This window comes from Triticum dicoccoides, chromosome 2A, assembly GCF_002162155.2.
Source record: "Triticum dicoccoides isolate Atlit2015 ecotype Zavitan chromosome 2A, WEW_v2.0, whole genome shotgun sequence".
Lineage (NCBI taxonomy): Eukaryota > Viridiplantae > Streptophyta > Magnoliopsida > Poales > Poaceae > Triticum > Triticum dicoccoides.
Window position 1 is genome coordinate 182,536,131 of NC_041382.1, and position 15,696 is coordinate 182,551,826.

Sequence of the window (15,696 nt, forward strand, 5' to 3'; positions counted from 1 at the left end):
TAAGGCTAATATGAATGTGATCATTAGACAATTGCTACTAAAAATGGTTTAAGTTCATCAATTGACCCTCCTCGTAAAGGATTAGCAATGCTTGGCCCCCTAGCTCATTTATTTTTCATGGCTCCGCCACTGCGCGCATCAGCGCACATGTTAGCCCCTGCTCTCTAAATATCGATCTCGCACTTGTGCATTCCTTCATAGTCTCCCTCCACTCGGCCCCTCGCACCATCTTCTAGCCCCCCACCGGATTTTGCCACATGTACAATCTAGCAGACTCCATGGTTGAACTTAAGCATAATGCACAAACCTCAAAACAATAGTGGTTCTCTTTTGTTCTAGAATCTTCCGTATCATAACTGCCCAAACTTTTTCTAGTTGAATTGCCATTATTTGTTTTACTTTATGCTTTACAACGCATAATTCCATGAATCATAAAATAGATTAAGGGATTCTTTGATTCAAAGGATTCTCAAAGGAATTTTGGAGGATTCTAATCATTAGGAATTTTTCCTATCTTGGTTGTTTGATTCGTAGGATTGTAAACCATAGGGATTTTTCCATATGATTCATTTGCACTAGATTTCATAGGAAACATCCCATCCACTCAAACCTATTTGAAAGAATTCTGCGTTTTTTCTATGCACAATCAAACACTCGTACAATCCTGTAGGATTCAAGACGACATTCCACAATAATCCCATGTTTTTCCTATTCCCGCGTTCTTAGCTTTTTTATAAAAATTAATTGATTTTGAATGAGATGAACTATAAGAATTAAACGAAGGGCTACATCAGGCAAATATGACTCAGAGCTTACATGCTATAGTGTGGTATTTATTCATAATTTGGTTGCAAAATCTGATGCGTGCAATGCACGTGTACCTTACTAGTACTTCGAGTATGTGCAAAACACGTAAATTAGAATACCAATGGCACGCTACATAGTGTCTCTCTTATAGTTCATGAAGCCATGTGGCACATGTGTAGGCGTTGTCGCGACCTCCTTGCGTGGATTGATCACAGTGACATGCTGCTGGTTCCAGAAGAATGTACTCGTCCTCCCTGAGCCATACTGGCGGTACATGCACGAAGCAAAGATGTGCACGCACGCCATGCACGCACTCATTCCTCGCACGCACACGCGGGTACACGGGCAGATGCAATTTTGTACCAAGATCCACCCCATGTGATAATTTGACGCGTGTAAAGTCGTCCACTTCATTGATGGTCAATTAATACAGCGCATGCAAATTTAGTGGACGTGAGGGCGGAAGAAAGACATTATTACTCCACTGCGCGCATGCGAGTAGTTAAATCGTGGGTTGCTAGTAGTACTTCCATTGGTCTCCTTCGTATTTTGTGCCAATTTTTGACAGTAACATAATATTTACGCATTTGAGCAGTGTAGTACTTGAAATTTATGTTCCGCTAAACTCATCGGGAGCCGTTTCGGGCCTCGAAACCAAAACCATCAGTTAATCTTTACCTTGTTCCCATCACATTCGAAAGCCTCCTCACACCTACTAGTAGTACGTACCAAACCTGAACGTGTTCCCACTATGTAGGTATTAGTACTAGTACTAGTACTTAGGTTACAAAAAGGGGAACTACCTAACCGAAAATCACTCTACCTTTCCTCCCCATAAGTGCTTCTTCTTCGTTCGTAGTTGCCATGGCCGGTGAGCAGAGCTCTAGGTCGAGAACTACTCGTAACAAGGGAGTGGCAACCAAGGCTGCGGAAAAAAAAGAGAGGGCTCGCCGCCATGCAGAGACCTCGAAAGATCTCTCATGGGTAGGTGATGGCTCCTAGGAGCGCCCTAGCCGCGGAGGCGAACAAGCCGAGCCAGCGGAGCTGGAGTCGTTATCCCTCGACGGCATGCCCGATTAGCTCAATAAGCAGAAGGACTTCATCCAAGGCTTGATGGAGTTGCTGAAGGAGAGCCTCGACGACATGCCCAGTAGGCTCAATTAGCAGGGGGAGTTGACCGCCGGCTTGGTGATGCTGCTGAAGAAGAGCATTGCCTCGGAGAAGAAGGCGACCGGCGAAATCCTGTGACTTCGGGAGGACAATGCGAAGCTCTGACACGAGATCGGCCTGTTGAAGGAGAAGAACGGCGGCTGGAAGAAGCTGCATGAGAATAGTAGTTCCTCGATGAAGATGCTGCAGGCCCTCACCATGGAACAGAAGGAAGAGTTGGCGAAGCTCCGCATCGAGCACCCGGCTGCTGTCAAGCTACGTAATATGGCCGTGGAACAGATGATGAAGGCTCGCGTCAAGAAATGCCGCATCATGGACACAATGATGAAGATGGCGGAGGAGATGCGCAAAGAGATGGAGGTCGTGGAGGCGATGAAGAAGCAGTTACGACTCCGTGGCGAATTAGATCATTTGGGGTGATAATCTTCCTTCTTCGTTTGCTCCTGTGTTCCATCTTTTGCTTCGGGTGTTTCGCCGCACGTGTCACGTTCTCTGCGAGGCATGAATAGAACAATGTTCTTTTTTTTGAGGGAATGAATAGAACAATGCTAACAATGAGATAACTAGCAAATTAGATCATTTTTTATTGCCATATGGCACTGGGCTGCCGTGTTTCGTGCTCCTCCGTCGCAGTACTACTCCAGTGGAAAACTTGAGTATACCGCATGGTTCTTTGCTCCTCCTCGATCAGGTCATCGGCGCATTTATACGAGCAGTCAAATCACAAGGCCCTGCCTTCCAGCAGTAATGAGCCGTCAAATCACAAAGGCCCTTGCCTCTCGTGAAACCGACCAAGCTAGATTGCCCCGCCCTCTAGCCTTTTAAAAAATGTATACTTTTGTACAGCAATAGTATCGATGGATTGCGCCATGGAGCAAAACTTGAAATTAAAAAAAGGTGGTACATATAGAGAGCGCTCGTCGCCAAATTATGCATATAGTACTATTAAAAAGGCTAGTCACAATAATGGTGTCCAGCACAACCCACCCCTCAAATAAAACTAAGAGGGTGCTTGGATACGTGTTATTCCCATGACTAAAAGTAGTGGGACTAAAACATGCTAGCCTCACCCATGCTTGGATCCAAATACTAAAAAGGCTAAAATCAAGTTAATGAGCATTTATTATCCTCCAAACCCTCCAATCCAGAACTCGCCTGTGTTAAAGGAGAGGAGTTAAATGAGTAGAGAGAGGACTAATCCACATTTTAGTAGGGGTACCCCTGACTAAAAAAATTTAGTCTCAAGACTAGTTTTAGCCCCTCTTTAGTCAGGGGTGCTTGGAACTTTAGCCTCTTAAAGAGACTATTTTTAGTCAGACTAAAATAAGTCCCTTATACCACACACTTGGCTGTTGCTGTTCGTCCAACCCTTGTAGATATTGAAGCAAAGGTAGCCATCCATTGCAGCGTAGTGGATGTGGTCTATATCTAGTACATTCCGCTGCCATGCATGATGATGAAACGTGTATGGAGGTTTCTCCAGTTTACCGTATGAAGGATGAACCATGGCTCCTTCCAGGATCACCAATGAAGGCTGACAAGAGGACACCAGCCGATTCTTCTGGAGGTCGAAGGGGTTGCCTACAACGAGACCTATCCGACGCAGGACATCCCTATCGTTCTTAAAGTCTACAGTAACGAATTTGACTAGGTTGCTCTCGAGGAAGTCCTTGAAATCCTGGCACTCAACATCAGCATGGCATATGTGGTAAACCAAGCATAAGTCATGCACGCAAACCTGGATCACAGCGGGCTTCTTTCTCTCTTCGTCCTTTAGATCCTTCTCTGGTCCCAGGACTGCGGTGTACTCAACATCTAGCCCAACGACCCACTCATCATTTGAGTTTTTGAAAATGCATCTGAAGCGAGAAAGGCATCCTTTCACCGTCGCGGAAGAACGGGTGTAGATGGCGCCGAACTCATCATCGGTGATGGTTCTAACCTTGTACTCACCGTCGATCGTGGAGATTTGGGATGCCATGGATTTGGGAGGAGGGTTAGGATTAGTGGAACTCCCGTAATGTGAATGGATGGGACGACTAGGAGCGAACCGCCGTAGTATTGAAGGACGTGCGGGGATGAGTAGGAGTGAACTGCTAGCGTGCGAACGGCAGGGTAGTGGCTTTCCATTCTCCCATGATACGGGCTTCCGAGAGCCCTTGGATCTGAGATCGAATGGTTGCGTGGCGTGATTCTAGACCTATGGGTGAATATCCTAACCTGGAGGGTTATTCTGCAAATTTTCAGCAACTTAGCATGCGACCGTTTGATCTCAGATCCAAGGGCTGCCAGCAGCCCGTATCATGGTCGCGCCTACCACGACCGTCGCGTCGCTCGCGCGGTCGCGCCCTTGGAGATTTAACACAGTGCGTTAGGCTATCTAATGTTGGCATGTCATACATAGTCATCACTTAGTCACTCATACTACTACAAGTTTGGCTATAAGGTTGGCTATAAGTGTATTTTTTTACTCCTCTCTATCTCTTTCTTCGTACTCCCTCCGTCTCATAATATAAGAATGTTTTTGACACTAGTGTAGTGCCAAAAACGTTCTTATATTATGGGACACAGGGAGTACTAGTATTTATTGCATTTGCCAAGGAGTGACCTCTTCCAATGAAATGGTGTTGCTAAGTTTGCTTCATTTAATTAGCTATTGACTCAAAATTGTCTTTTCACATAGGTACACGTGCTTAGCACCATTTCTTCCTTGGGTCACCAAACTAGTCTCTCTCTCCTTGATTAACTTGCCACATCAGACTTTATGCCTATGTGGCAAGCTTAAGCACATGTAGGAGCAAGTAAAAGTAAGTACAATAGTGCGCTTTACATGGCATTTTTGCATATGTGGAGGAAATAGAGGCAAGGAAAAAGTGGAGAAGTGGGCTGTCATGCAAGAGCCAGCCTCTACTACATGGTGGAGCATTGGGAGAGGCACCTGTATGGCGGTGGTTAGGAATCAGGAGAGTCACGCCGGTCGTAGCGCCGCCGTTAAAATGATAATGGCAAGTCAAATCACGGGGCCCCACCTGTCCACCAGTAACTCGCTGTCAAATCACACAGCCCTACGTTTGCAGAAGCCTACTCCCTCATCTTCTCGCGTCTCTATCGAACCGACTAGGCAGAACTGCCCCGCCGCCTACCGCGCAGGAAAAGCCCCGCCCTCGACTTTTAAATAGTATACAGTATACTAATTTTGTATCCATGGATTGCGCCCACGCCATGGAGCAAAGCGTCTAGAAAATGAAGGACAGGCGGTGGTCTTGCAATAGAGAAGAGGGAGAGGCGAGACGGTGGTTTTGGAACGGAGAGGAGAGGAGGTGGTTTTGCAATGGAGAAGATCAGAAGAGGGAGAGGCGAGACGGTGGTTTTGGAATGGAGATGATGGAGAGGAGAGGAGGTGGTTTTGCAATGGAGAAGAGGGAGAGGAGCGTGCGACGGCGATTTAGGATTGGACGAGAGGGCCGGCGCGCTGTGACTGGATGAAAATCAAAATCAATTTACCCTTCAATTAAGAAAGCGACCCCACATTAACTAGTCTCCCTTTTATTCTGGGTCATAATTGACCATGATTTTCGCACATAAAATATATGTTATACGTTGCAAAAATAATATAATTTGAAAGTACATTCAGATACGAACCAAACGATACAATTTTTGGTGACATGCATTCACATTTTGCTTGTCAAATACAGTATGTGGTCAAACTTTGACCCAAAATACTCAAAACAACAAAAAAAAATACATCCAAGACTAGCACCGCTCTTCCGCTCTTCTCCTCTTAAACCACCGCCGCTCCTCTCCCGTTCCAATCTAAATGCAGCGCCACTCCTCTCCTGTTCAAGTCCAAAACCAGCATCGCTCCTCTCCCGTTCTAATCCAAAACCAGCGCTGCTCCTCTCCTCTTCCATTCAAAAACCACCGCCGGCGAGTGAAGGTGCTGTGGAGAAGTAGATCGATGGAGGAGTACAACCGATACGTGAGGATTGCAGACGGCGACCCTGTGAAGCTAGCTAGGATGATGGAGATACAGTCTTGGTTTGACAACAAGGACCAACTAGCGGCGACGGCGACATCCATGGCCAAATATCTGCAACAAAGCAAAAAGGCGGCGATACTCCCAGAGGGGGTCGCGCCGGAGTACATAGAGCTGCTCCTCTGGGCCATGGAGCAAACAGATTCGCCGAATCCGATCGTGAGGGAGCGGTGGTGGGAGTATCGATCCCAGATGGAGCATCCACCAGAGATTGAAGGATCGAGCATCTACAGGGTGCCGTTTGTGAGGGTGTCCTGCCAGAGCGAGCCGATGGAGTCTTCGTCGACCGAACCCAACTGCAAGAGGAGAAAAGCAGTTGGCCCGACGATGCTTCCCCGCCATCGTTGCTACGTCTTGAGTTTGCGTTGGTTTTCCCCGAAGAGGAAGGGATGATGCAGTAGAGTAGCGTAACTATTTCCCTCAGTTTTTGATAACCAAGGTATCAATCCAGTAGGAGGCCACATTCAAGCCCCTCTTACCTGCACAAAACAATAGCTACTCGCAACCAACGCGATTAGGGGTTTTCAATCCCTTCACGGTCACTTACGAGAGTGAGATCTGATAGATATAATATTTTTGGTATTTTTGGTATAAAGATGCAAAGTGAAAAGTAAAGGCAAAGTAAAAAAGCAAAGCAAGATTAAAGTGATGGATATTAATATGGTGAGAATAGACCCGGGGGCCATAGGTTTCACTAGTGGCTTCTCTCAAGAGCATAAGTATTCTACGGTGGGTGAACAAATTATTGTTGAGCAATTGACAGAATTGAGCATAGTTATGAGAATATCTAGGCCTGATCATTTATATAGGCATCACGTCCGTGACAAGTAGACTGAAATGATTCTGCATCTACTACTATTACTCCACTCATCGACCGCTATCCAGCATGCATCTAGAGTATTAAGTTAAAAACAGAGTAACGCCTTAAGCAAGATGACATGATGTAGAGAGATAAATTTATGCAATATGAAATAAACCCCATCTTGTTATCCTCAATGGTAATGATGCAATATGTGCCTTGCTGCCCCTTCTGTCATTGGGAAAGGACACGCAAGATCGAACCCAAAGCTAAGCACTTCTCCCATGGCAAGAACTACCAATCTAGTTGGTCAAACCAAACGGATAATTCGAAGAGACCTGCAAAGATAACCAATAATACATAAAAGAATTCAGAGAAGATTCAAATATTATTCATAGATAGACTTGATCATAAACCCACAATTCATCGGTCTCAACAAACACACCGCAAAAAGAAGATTACATCGAATAGATCTCCACAAGAGAGGGGGAGAACTTTGTATTGAGATTCAAAGAGAGAGAAGATGCCATCTAGCTACTAACTATGGACCCGAAGGTCTGAGGTAAACTACTCACACTTCATCGGAGAGGCTATGATGATGTAGAAGCCCTCCGTGATGAAGACCCTCTCCGGCGGAGCTCCGGAACAGGCCCCAAGATGGGATCTCGTGGATACAGAAAGTTGTGGCGGTGGAATTAGGTTTTTGGCCCCGTCTCTGTTCGTTTGGGGGTACGTAGGTATATATAGGAGGAAGAAGTACGTCGGTGGAGCTCCGAGGGGCCCACGAGGCAGGGGGCGCACCCTAGGGGGGAGCCCCCACCCTCGTGACCGCCTCCTTGACTCCTTGGAGTAGGTTCCAAGTCTCCTAGATCACGTTTGGTGAGAAAATCACGTTCCCGAAGGTTTTATTCCGTTTGGACTCCGTTTGATATTCTGTTTCTCCGAAACACTGAAATAGGCAAAAAAAACTGCAATTCTGGGCTGGGCCTCCGGTTAATAGGTTAGTCCCAAAAATAATATAAAAGTGGAAAATAAAGCCCAATATAGTCCAAAACAGTAGATAATATAGCATGGAGCAATCAAAAATTATAGTTACATTGGAGACGTATCAGGCATCCCCAAGCTTAATTCCTGCTCGTCCTCGAGTAGGTAAATGATAAAAAGAGAATTTTTGATGTGGAGTGCTACTTGGCATAATTTCAATGCAAATCTTCTTAATTGTGATATGAATATTCAGATTCGAAAGATTCAAGACAAAAGTTTATGTTGACATAAAAATAATAATACTTCAAGCATACTAACAAAGCAATTATGTCTTCTCAAAATAACATGGCCAAAGAAAGTTATCCCTACAAAATCATATAGTCTGGCTACGCTCTATATTCACCACACAAAGTATTTAAATCATGCACAACCCCGATGACAAGCCAAGCAATTGTTTCATACTCTAACTTTTTCAAAACTTTTTCAATCTTCACGCAATACATGAACGTGAGCCATGGATATAGCACTATAGGTGGAATAGAGTGGTGGTTGTGGAGAAGACAAAAAAGGAGAAGATAGTCTCACATCAACTAGGCGTATCAACGGGCTATGGAGATGCCCATCAATAGATATCAATGTGAGTGAGTAGGGATTGCCATGCAACGGGTGCACTAGAGCTATAAGTATATGAAAGCTCAAAAAGAAACTAAGTGGGTGTGCATCCAACTTGCTTGCTCATGAAGACGTAGGGAAATTTGACGAAGCCCATCATTGGAATATACAAGCCAAGTTCTATAATGAAAGATTCCCACTAGTATATGAAAGTGATAACATGAGAGACTCTCTACTATGAAGATCATGGTGCTACTTTGAAGCACAAATGTGGTAAAATGATAGTAACATTGTCCCTTCTCTCTTTTTCTCTCATTCATTTTTTTTATTTTTTTATTTGGGCCTTTTTTATGGCCTCTCTTTTTTCTCTTTTTTTATTTGGGCTTCTTTGGCCTCTTTTGTTTCGTCCGGAGTCTCATCCCGACTTGTGGGGGAATCATAGTCTCCATCATTCTTTCCTCACTGGGACAATTCTCTAATAATGATGATCATCACACTTTTATTTTTCTTACAACTCAACAATTACAACTCGATACTTAGAACAAAATATGACTCTATGTAAATGCCTCCGGTGGTGTACCGGGATATGCAATATGACAATGATGGAGTGTGTCATAATAAACAGAACGGTGGAAAGTTGCATGGCAATATATCTCGGAATGGCTATGGTACTGCCATAATAGGTAGGTATGGTGGCTGTTTTGAGGAAGGTATATGGTAGGTGTATGATACCGGCGAAAAGTGTGCGGTATTAGAGAGGCTAGCAAAGGTGGAAGGGTGAGAGTGCGTATAATCCATGGACTCAACATTAGTCATAAAGAACTCATATACTTATTGCAAAAATCTAGAAGTTATCAAAGCAAAGTATTACGCGCATGCTCCTAGGGGGGTAGATTGGTAGGAAAAGACCATCGCTAGTCCCCGACCGCCACTCATAAGGAAGACAATCAACAAATAAATCATGCTCCGACTTCATCACATAACGGTTCACCATACGTGCCTGCTACGGGAATCACAAACTTTAACACAAGTATTCTTTAAATTCACAGCTAATCAACTAGCATGACTTTGATATTACTACCTCCATATCTCAAAACAATTATCAAGCATCCAACTTTTCCTAGTATTCAATTCACTCAAAAGAAAGTTTCACAAATCTTGAATACCAAGCATATTATTATTAAGAAAATTACCATGCTATTAAGAGACTCTCAAAATAATTTAAGTGAAGCATGAGAGATCAATAGTTTCTTTAAAACAAATCAACCACCATGCTCTAAAAGATCTAAGTGAAGCACATAGAGCAAAATTATAACGCTCAAAAGATATAAGTGAAGCACATAGAGCAAAACTACATAGCTCAAAAGATATAAGTGAAGCACATAGAGTATTCTATGAAATTTTAATTCATGTATGGCTCTCTCAAAAGGTGTGTACAGCAAGGATTATTGTGGCATACTAAGATACAAAGACACAAATAATACAAGACGCTCCAAGCAAAACACATATCATGTTGGTGAATAAAAATATAGCTCCAAGTAAATTACCGATGGAAATGGACGAAAAAGGGGATGCCTTCTGGGGCATCCCCAAGCTTTGACTTTTTGGTGTCCTTGGATTATCTTGGAGGTGCCATGGGCATCCACAAGCTTAGGATCTTGCCACTCCTTGTTCCGTAATCCATCACAAGAATTCACCCAAAACGTGAAAACTTCACAACACAAAACTTAAACTAGAAAACTCGTGAGCTTCGTTAGCAAAAGAAAACAAAAGACAACTTCAAGGTACTGTAATGAACTCATTATTAATTTATATTGGTGTTAAACCTACTGTATTCCAACTTCTCTATGGATTATAAACTATTTTACTAGCCATAGATTCATCAAAATAAGAAAACAACACACGAAAAACTGAATCTGTCAAAAACAGAACAGTCTGTAGTAATCTGTAGCTAGCGCAAGATCTGGAACCCCAAAAATTCTAAAATAAATTGCTGGACGTGAGGAATTTATCTATTAATCATATGAAAAAAGAATTAACTAAATATCACTCTTCAAATAAAAATTACAGCAGTTCTCGTGAGCGCTAAAGTTTCTGTTTTTTACAGCAAGTTCAACAAGACTTTCCCCAAGTCTTCCCAACGGTTCTACTTGGCAAAAACACTAATTAAACACAAAAAACACAACCAAAACAGAGGCTAAATAATTTATTTATTACTAAACAGGAGCAAAAAGCAAGGAATAAGAATAAAATTGGGTTGCCTCCCAACAAGCGCTATCGTTTAACGCCCCTAGCTAGGCAGAAAAGCGAGGATAGATCTATGTATTGCCATCTTTGGTAGGCAATCCATAAGTGGCTCTCATGATAGTTTCATATGGAAATTTTATTTTATTTCTTGGAAAGTGTTACATGCTCTTTTTTAATGGAAATTGAAATCTAATATTCCCTTCCTTCATATCAATAATCGCACCAACCGTTCTAAGGAAAGGTCTACCAAGAATAATAGGGCAAGAAGGATTTCAATCTATATCAAGAACAATGAAATCTACGGGAACATAATTCCTATTTGCAACAATAAGAACATCATTAATTCTTCCCATAGGTTTCTTAATAGTGGAATCCGCAAGATGCAAGTTTGGAGAGCAATCAACAAAATCGCGGAAATCTAGTAAATCACACAAAGTTTTGGGGATAGTGGAGACACTAGCACCCAAATTACACAAAGCATAAAACTCATGATCTTTAATTTTAATTTTAATAGTTGGTTCCCACTCATCATAGAGTTTTCTAGGGATAGAAACTTTCAACTCAAGTTTTTCTTCATAAGATTGCATCAAGGCATCAACAATATGTTCGGTGAAGGCTTTATTTTGACTATAAGCATGTGGAGAATTTAGCACGGATTGCAACAAGGAAATACAATCAATTAAAGAGCAACTTTCATAATTAAATTCCTTGAAATTCAGTATAGTGGGTTTAGCAACATCTAGATTTTTATTTCTCTCAATCCCACTTTCATCAATTTCATCATTAAGATCTAAATACTCCGAATTTTTAGAACGCCTTGTAGGTAAAGGAAGATCATATTCAGTTTCATCAAGATTCATATTGCAAACCAAAGATTTAATAGGGGACACATCAACAACTTTTAGATCTTCATCTAGATTTTTATAGGAATTGGAGGAACACACTTTAATAAAGGCATCTTTGGAAGCACGCATCCTAGCGGTTCTTTCCTTGCACTCATCAATGGAAATTCTCATGGCTTTGAGAGACTCATTGATATCATGCTTAGGAGGAATAGATCTAAGCTTTAAAGAATCAACCTCAAGAGAAATTCTATCAACGTTCCTAGCCAAATCATCAACTTTAAGCAATTTCTCTTCAAGCAAAGCATTAAAATTCTTTTGTGAATTCATAAATTCTTTAACACTATTCTCAAATTCGGAGGGCATCTCATTATAATTTCCATAAGAGTTGTTGTAGGAATTCCCATAATTATTAGAAGGATTACTAGGATATGGCCTAGGATTAAAATTCCCTCTATAAGTGTTGTTACCAAAAATTATTCCTACCAACAAAATTCACATCCATAGATTCATTGTTATTCTCAATCAAAGTAGACAAAGGCATATCATTAGGATCAGAAGAAACACTCTTAGTAGCAAATAATTTCATAAGTTCATCCATCTTTCCACTCAACACATTGATTTCTTCTATTGCATGCACTTTTTTATTAGAAGATCTTTCAGTATGCCATTGAGAATAATTAACCATAATATTATCTAGGAGTTTAGTAGCATCTCCTAAAGTGATTTCCATAAAAGTGCCTCCCACGGCCGAATCTAAAAGATTTCTAGAAGAAAATTTTAATCCGGCATAAAAATTTTGTATAATCATCCACAAATTCAAACCATGAGTAGGGAAATTACGTATCATTAATTTCATTCTCTCCCAAGCTTGTGCAACATGTTCATGATCAAGTTGTTTAAAGTTCATAATATTGTTTCTAAGAGAGATGATCTAAGCGGGAGGAAAATACTTAGAGATAAAATCATCTTTGCACTTGTTCCATGAATCAATACTATTTTTAGGCAAAGACGAAAACCAAGCTAGCACGATCTCTAAGCGAAAAAGGAAATAGCTTCAATTTAACGACATCATTATCGACATCTTTTTTCTTTTGCATATCACATAAATCAACGAAGCTATTCAGATGAGTAGCGGCATCTTCACTAGGAAGGCTGGCGAATTGATCTTTCATAAGAAGATTCAACAAAGCAGTACTGATTTCACAAGATTCAGTATTAGCAAGAGGAGCAATCGGAGTGCTAAGGAAATCATTATTATTGGTATTGGTGAAGTCACACAATTTGGTATTATCTTGAGCCATCGCGACAAACAAGCAATCTAACACACGAGCAAACAAGAGCAAACGGGCAAAAGAGGTAAATAGAGAGGGAGGGTAGAGAGAGAGAGAGAGAGAGAGAGAGAGAGAGGGCGAATAAAACGGCAAGAGTGAAGTGGGGGAGAGGAAAACGAGAGGCAAATGGCAAATAATGTAATGCGAGCGATAGGGATTGTGATGGGTACTTGGTATGTTGACTTTTTGCGTAGACTTCCCCGGCAACGGTGCCAGAAATCCTTCTTGCTATGTCTTAAGCTTGCGTTGGTTTTCCTCGAAGAGGAAGGGATGATGCAGCAGAGTAGCGTAAGCATTTTCCTCAGTTTTTGAGAAACAAGGTATCAATCCAGTAGGAGGCCACGCTCAAGTCCCTCGTACCTGCACAAAACGATAGCTACTCACAACCAACGTGATTTGGGGTTGTCAATCCCTTCACGATCACTTACGAGAGTGAGATCTAGTAGATATAATATTTTTGGTATTTTTGGTATAAAGATGCAAAGTGAAAAGTAAAGGCAAAGTAAAAAAGCAAAGCAAGATTAAAGTGATGGAGATTAATATGATGAGAATAGACCCGGGGGCCATAGGTTTCACTAGTGGCTTCTCTCAAGAGCATAAGTATTCTACGGTGGCTGAACAAATTACTGTTGAGCAATTGACAGAATTGAGCATAGTTATGAGAATATCTAGGTATGATCATGTATATAGGCATCACGTCCGAGACAAGTAGACCGGCTCCTGCCTGCATCTACTACTATTACTCCACTCATCGACCGCTATCCAGCATGCATCTAGAGTATTAAGTTAAAAACAGAGTAACGCCTTAAGCAAGATGACATGATGTAGAGAGATAAATTCATGCAATATGAAATAAACCCCATCTTGTTATCCTCGATGGCAACGATCCAATATGTGCCTTACTGCCCCTTCTGTCACTAGGAAAGGACACCGCAAGATCGAACCCAAAGCTAAGCACTTCTCCCATGGCAAGAACTACCAATCTAGTTGGCCAAACCAAACGGATAATTCGAAGAGACTTGCAAAGATAACCAATCATACATAAAAGAATTCAGAGAAGATTCAAATATTATTCATAGATAGACTTGATCATAAACCCACAATTCATCGGTCTCAACAAACCCACCGCAAAAAGAAGATTACATCGAATAGATCTCCACAAGAGAGGGGGAGAACTTTGTATTGAGATTCAGAGAGAGAGAAGAAGCCATCTAGTTACTAACTATGGACCCAAGGTCTGAGGTAAACTACTCACACTTCATCAGAGAGGCTATGATGATGTAGAAGCCCTCGGTGATGATGACCCTCTCCGGCGGAGCTCCGGAATAGGCCCCAAGATGGGATCTTGTGGATACAGAAAGTTGCGGCGGTGGAATTAGGTTTTTGGCCCCGTCTCTGTTCGTTCGGGGGTACGTAGGTATACATAGGAGGAAGAAGTACGTCGGTGGAGCTCCGAGGGGTCCACGAGGTAGGGAGGCGCGCCCTAGGGGGGCGCCCCCACCCTCATGACCGCCTCTCTGATGCCTTGGCGTAGGGTCCAAGTCTCCTGGATCATGTTCGGTGAGAAAATCACGTTCCCGAAGGTTTTATTCTGTTTTGACTACATTTGATATTCTTTTTCTCCGAAACACTGAAATAGGCAAAAAACAGCAATTCTGTGCTGGGCCTCCGGTTAATAGGCTAGTCCCAAAAATAATATAAAAGTGGAAAATAAAGCCCAATATAGTCCAAAATAGTAGATAATATAGCATGGAGCAATCAAAAATTATAGATACATTGGAGATGTATCAATCGTCTCCCTCGCTGTTCACATCATCTCACGGGGCGGCTGTCTGCCACCGAGGAATAGGAGGGCCCCCCCCCCCCAGCCCAATAGTCGGGCAGGTTGTGAATTGTCAGGAGGAGCTTAGGGTTGTCAGTATTTGCAGGTTGTGAATTGTGTTTTGTGTTGTGTATTTTGAGAGTACTTTCAGATATGAATGTCTTTTGAATTTTAGATTCGCAATATTGAGCTTCTGAAATATTTTATGAATTCTAGATATCTATTTTTAGCACTTAAAAAATGTAGTTTCATAGGAGTATAAAAGTGCAGACAATGTGATTCTCAGAGAAGAAACTACAAGTTTTAGTTTTAGATAAGAAACTGCAAGTTCAGTTTCAGATAAGAAGCTGCAACTTTCAGAGGCAGAGCATTTATATTAACACGGCCTTTTCAAACAAGGTTAACATCATGTTGGAAGTTTTATTCATGGTCGAAAATGGAACTACCAGCCAGTTAACATCATGCTGATCAGCATTCATGCATAGCACATCTTCATATGATGCACAGTCAAAATGCTGACACAATGTCGAGTGTGCAAAACACAGAGAAAACGAGGGACAAAGTTTTGGCAAGTGTTGGACATGGTTTTGGGCTGCCCTGTCTAGGCTTTCATTTTTAACATGCGCAGCCCACGACCTCAGATGGGAGGTCCATAGGCCTGTTTGTATTTTCTTAGGGCCGTCATGTATCGATCGGCCTATGGACCTCCCATCCGAGGTTTTATTTTTGGCAGCCCAATTTATGTTTTTTTTTGAAGAAAACACAGAGGTCTGTTTTATTTTTCTATATAAGAATAGAAACGCCAGGTCCATCTTATGTTTCTCTTCTAACTATATTATATATATTTAAATTATTTTATATGTTGACTGTTTAGTTCACATAATTGGCAAATAGATGACCGCTCTCGCGATCCCCTTTGCCCCTGCCACCACCTCCATCCTCGCCGCCGCCCCCGCCACTACCTTCACCCTCGCCGTCATCATAGATCTCGCCGCCACCCCCCGCCTCCTGACTCCGGGCGCGCCTGCCCCCCTCAGCAAGTC